The sequence below is a fragment of the Cupressus sempervirens genome, chromosome 6 (genome assembly GCF_028749045.1).
Source record: "Cupressus sempervirens isolate cs-2001-9-10 chromosome 6, ASM2874904v1, whole genome shotgun sequence".
In the NCBI taxonomy this organism is placed as follows: domain Eukaryota; kingdom Viridiplantae; phylum Streptophyta; class Pinopsida; order Cupressales; family Cupressaceae; genus Cupressus; species Cupressus sempervirens.
In genome coordinates, this window is record NC_143123.1 from 36,716,667 (window position 1) to 36,722,722 (window position 6,056).

Sequence of the window (6,056 nt, forward strand, 5' to 3'; positions counted from 1 at the left end):
ATGTAAACATAGCCATTCCATTTTTTAGCACACTTTAAAACATAATTAATAATTTTTTTAAAAATTGGACTATAAGATTAATGGTTAAAAATCTACAAATATATAAACATAACCATTCCAATTTTTTAGCACACTTGAAAACATAATTCATAATTTAAAAAGAATAAATTGCACTATAAAATTAATGGTTAAAAAGGAATAAATTGTCTTGTCTTTGTTTAGTCTAAAATATTATATTTTATAATTTATCTATATTTTAAATTATTTTGACATATTTTATACAATATTATTTTCCTACAAGAATATATTTATTGTATATTATAATTTTTTAATATATTATTTACATTATTTTCTCACTATAAAAGAGATAATATTTACTAATCTAGATACTCTCAAACTGGCTCTGCTAGGATATATTCTAGGCTTGACATATTTTATGTTAACAACAACTACTTCTCCTTTACCCCTAATAACTAGGGTAATTTTGTCATTGTTTCTCCTACTACTTTATCTAATCATAATCCAATCTTTGGGAGCATTAGAATTAATGCCATAGCTTGTTGTAGCAAGCCTACTAATCCCAAATCCATGCTCAATACAAATCTCCTTCAAGATGAAGATGTCCTTTCTACTCTCAACCTTATTAATATCATCAATAAGAACAACCCTACTTGATGCTCTCATATTGATAGATGGAATAAAAATATTCTTGCCTTGCAAAACTTGCTCCAAACTATTGGGAAAAGAAGGCAAAGGATTACAGATTCATTGAGAAGAAGCTTACTGTTGATCTTCTCTCAGCTGAGGAAAACATCCAATCTAATCCCTTTGACACTAGCCTTGCCATTAATGTTTCTAGTGCTAGGGATAGGCTTAGAAGACATCAACACTTCAAAACTAGGGGAGCTATCATTAGATCTCGGGCACATTGGATGTAGCATAGGGATAGAGGATCAAAATTCTTCTTCAGCCTTATCAAGCTAAAGAAGATTAATGAATCCATAAAAAGACTTAATGATAATGGTGTTGAAATAATGAGCTCTAAAGACATTATGGAGGCCTTCTCTTTATATTACCAAAAGCTCTTTGCTTCTAAAGATAATGGTGAGGCTAGGTCTCCCAGAGACAAGTGGCGGTGTATTATCCCTAACAAAGTCTCATTATGCGATTTTGAGTTGCTAAACAAAGAAAATTCTCTTGAAGAGATTCATATAGCTATTTCCACCTTAGAGAATGATAAGGCCTCGAGACTTGATGGTTTGCCTATTGAATTTTATAAAGTCAATATCAATTATATTTTTAATGACCTTTACAATATTTACACTAAAGCCTTGAATAAAGGATCACTTGGTAGTTGTATTAACAAATGATTCATCAAATTAATTCCTAAAGATGGGGATAAGGCTCTCCTAAAAAACTGGAGACCCATCACCCTCCTTAATGTTTCTTACAAGATTCTTGCAAAAATCTTGTCCCTTAGACTTGAGGGAATCCTCCCCAAGTTTATCTACCCCACTCAAACTGTCTTTATAATGGGCAGATACATTCTTGAGAATCTGATCACCAGCTAGGAGGCCATGAACTAGGCTAATCATTCTAATAAAAAAGTGGCTATGTTTCTTCTTGACTTTGAAAAGGCCTATGACAGAGTGGAATAGGACTTTATTCTCATGATGCTTGAGGCCTTTGGTTTCCCTAGCTTGTTCTACAAGATGATCTTGGTTTTACTCAAAGATGCTTCAACCTAAATTGATATTAATGGCTCCCTCTCCCCCACCTTTTGTTCTTGGTAGATCTATAAGGCAGGGTTGCCCCCTTGCCCCTACTCTCTTTGTGATTTCCTTTGATGCTCTATCTTACATCCTCAAAGAAAGTTCTATTTCTCCTTGTATTAAAGGTATAACTCTGTCAAATAATTCTAAACTTACTCAATGCCAATTCACTAATGATATCACCTTGTTCTTTGAAGTCAATGAAACTAACTTTGAGATTCTCCACAAAAGACTTAACTTCTTCTACTTTATATTTGGTGCTCGGTTATCTCAATCCAAGTCAACCATCTTGGGGTGGGATAATTGGCCTCTAGATTAGATTATTAAATATGGATACCAATGGGGATCCTTAGAAAATTGTACACTACCTTGGAATACCATTTTCTGTGGAGCCCTCACTCAAGGAAATCTGGTTATGGATTAAAGACAAAATCAATAAAAAGTTGACCAAGTGGCACAATAGATCTCTATCCATGGTAGGAAGAGTTCGGGTCTACCAAAACATCCTCTCTTCCTACAACATAGATACTATTCATCCACCTAGATGTTTAGCAATTATCAAATTCTAGAAATTCAAAAGGTCATTAGGAATTTTCTTTGGTCTGATGGTAAAGGCAATAAGAAGATGGACTCTGTCAAATGAGATTGGTGTCACACAGATAAACTTTAAAGATTTAAGGTTGCAAGGCATAGCCCTTGTAGCCAAATGGATATTTCACTCTCTTGAAGGGTATGAACCATGGAAGGTCTTGATTAGGAATAATATCCAATGTGGCATTCCTAAAAATGCTAATTCCTAGAAAAATATCCCTCTTGGAGATCTCATTGAGGGGAATTTCCCTACTATTGTTAATGGATCTAGTATTTTTAAATCCATTTGGAAGGCTTGGGAGCATGTTAGGATTTTCCTCCCTATCAGATCCTTCCATGATAATAATCTTCTTTTTGGAGAGCGGTCCATTTGGTGGAACCTTTGCATATCCGATAAGCCCCTAGCACTTTCTCAAGGCTTCTTAGCCAAAGCTTGGGCTGGTTTGGGAATTTCCCAACTTATAAACATATTTGAACATGATAGGAGCTCATAAGTTGGGAGAGTCTAAGTTCTTATAACATTTAGATCTCTCAAAAGAAGACCTATAATTTAATTGCCAAAGCGTTCAAGGACCTTCCTACTACTTGCCAAGTTGACTCTCACTAATTCCTTGATATGAAGTGCCTTGATGAGACTGTGATTACTAGTATTAAGGCTAAAAACACTTACAATATTCTGACTTATAATAACAACATTATTAATCATATCAATACACTTTGGTATACAAATTTAGATGTCACTGTTTCGAATAAGTTTTTCAAGAATCTTTGGAAGAACCAAGTTGAGCCAAAAATTAGGTGCTTAAATGGCTCATGCTTCTTGATAGACTGTCTCTTAGAAAAGACCACAATGTCATGGAATTTTGTAATATATGTAGATTACCTAATACTTGCAGGCATATTCTGTTTGATTGTACTATTCCTAGAGAAATCTGGATACTTTTTGACATATCTTATCTGCATAATGTCTCTATATTTGAAATTATCACTGGCTATATTCATGGTTTAAACAAGGACTCTAATCTTTTTTGGAATATATTTTCGTCTAACATTTTATGGGAGATTTGGGAAATTAGAAATGAAGGTAGGTATCAAAACAATGCCAAAATCCTTACTAAGTCTTTTTGAAGACTCACTCTCTTTAAAATTGTCTTGCAGGTCATGATTTCTATGATGATTGATAATGAAAAACTAAAAAGATTCCTCCAAGTTGGGCATGCCACAATGTTTGAGATGAAGAACGACTATGACTAGAGGAGAACCATGGACAACCTCTCCATCTTTGAAGATGCGGTGGCTTTGTTGAACTAGGAGATCAAGAAGAACAAAAATGCTTCAGACGAGAAGATTCTTATGTTGGATCATATCCAAGACAAAATGAATATCATTCGGATGGAAGACCCAAAAGGGTGGACTACATGGGTTTAGGCTTAGGCCCATCTGTTGCACTAGTTTTAATTTACTTTCCTCTTCTTTGTATATTCCTCAGCTATATATGATGGACAATCATTTTTAAATTTTTTTTTTAATATTTGATGTATTTAAATACTTGATGGTTAGTCGATACGCCTAGTGTGAGGCCTTGCCTCTTGGGGTATTTTTGATCTTTTTGCTTATCTCTTTTTGAACTCTATTTCTAATATAAAAATACATATTTATAGTTTTAATTATATATTTATAATTATTCGACAAATATTAGTCACCATGTAATACTTGTTTTATAATAGATTATTTGAAATTTTATTCTAGATTACTCTATTTATATATACAATATACATTAAATATAAAATAAATATTAATATCTTTTACTCTATTTAAACAATTTTATTTTATATTAATTTAATTTAATTTATTTCTAAAATAATATTTAAAAAGTAATTTATTATTATTATTTTATTCTCTTAAAAAAGATATAGCTAGTTACAATGTATAACAACTTTTCTTTTTGAAGTTGTTTCTAGATTAATTAATTCAAATAAAATTTATTTTGTAAAAAATATTTATTATTATTTTTAAATAATGATTAAAAAGTTTAAGATTTATATAAATAATGTAAATATAATAAAATTTAAATAAGTACAAATGTAATTTTAAATAAAATAATGTTAAAATTGTTATTGGAGTAATTAATTTAAATAAAATTTATCTTTATATTTTTATTTTTATTATTTTAAATAATGATAAAAAAATTTAAGATTTAAATAAATGTCAATAAGCTTTTGGTTACTTGAAAGATTTTTAAAGAGTCCACCACACTAATCAATCTGAATTATATCTAAAATGATCTATATTAATTATATTTTAAATGTAAATCTATTTAACTTACCCTTTAAATAAAAACAAATTTACAGTTGATTATTTTATGTTAAAATGTCCCTTCCGATATAATTTATGCTAAATTAGTGAGGCCATGACTTCAAAAGAGACATACGAAATAGGCTACGAAATTTCCACGAAATGTATTTGCAGTATCGTATTTTTCCAAACGAACGTGCGCGGCAGCTAGTCAACGGTCAACGTAAGACTTCAAAATAATAACTGAATTGGATGCCGTCCCTTCCTCGCTTCTTCCCTCTTTACCCATTCCTTCTATATAACATTATACATATCCTCATTAAGCTTCACCTTATCCAAAACCGCCGCCTTTGAAAATGATGAGTGAAGAGTATTATTCAGCTCTGCAACAGATTTCCTTACATTTGCTCGGCGACGATTTCATTTCCTCAGACAATTTGTCTGGCAATACGGAACAGGAATCGAAGTGCAGTAACAGACGGACAATTAGTCCGTCGCTCAAGATTTCTGTTCCTTGCACTGAGCGGCATTACAGAGGAGTCCGTCGCAGACCATGGGGGAAATACGCAGCGGAAATTAGGGACTCCGCCAGGCGTGGGGCTCGCATTTGGCTCGGAACATTTGAAACCCCAGAGGCAGCCGCTGAGGCATATGACCGTGCCGCTTACAAAATGAGAGGATCCAAGGCTCTGCTCAACTTTCCCCTCAACGCCTCTGCCTACGCTGAGTCGGTCTCAGCGGGTGGTCATATGGAGCCCAGCAAAAAGCGCAGAAAAAATATTGAAAAGGAAGCTCAGCAGCCCTCTCGCAAGAAGATTAAGATAGATATAAGCGATGAAAAGGATGAGTTTTGGGGGAATTTAGAAAAAATGGAGCCTCTTTCTCCGCCCCCTTGCCTTATTTTGCCTTACACGCCGTCAGCCATAAGGATATAATCGCCAGTCTTGAAAACTCATTCTTATTTTTTCATTCATTCAATTATTCTTTAAATCCACTTTTCTGAATTTTCAATGGTCACAATCTTATGATTTTATGAAATATTTCTGAACAGCAGATAATGTTTGGCAATCAGAACAGTTTTCTTGAAATTTCAATGTAAAAATTGGAAATGAAATTTTCGAGGATATAACATTTTTAGTGGATTGTCATATGAGGCAATAAAGTTAAGATGAGTCATTTACTGGTATCAGTTTTTTAATACATTATGCACAAATATATAAAGTCAAAATAGATAAGTAGGAGATAATTCAAATTGTGATATTCAATATCAGGATTTAATTGTGCGATTTGGAGGCAAACTCATTGACCTATGTATCATAAGTAGTGATTCAACATGAATCCATCTCTTGTTAGAATAAATAGAACACTTAGCACTCATTGGATCTATGGTCGCCCATT

At 32.8% G+C, this 6,056-nt stretch overlaps 1 pseudogene; it reads left to right on the forward strand.

Moving 5' to 3' along the window:
- Positions 1-4,971: 4,971 nt before the first annotated feature.
- LOC149550972 (ethylene-responsive transcription factor ERF105 pseudogene) lies at positions 4,972-5,746 on the forward strand (annotated as a pseudogene).
- The last annotated feature ends 310 nt before the right edge of the window (positions 5,747-6,056 follow it).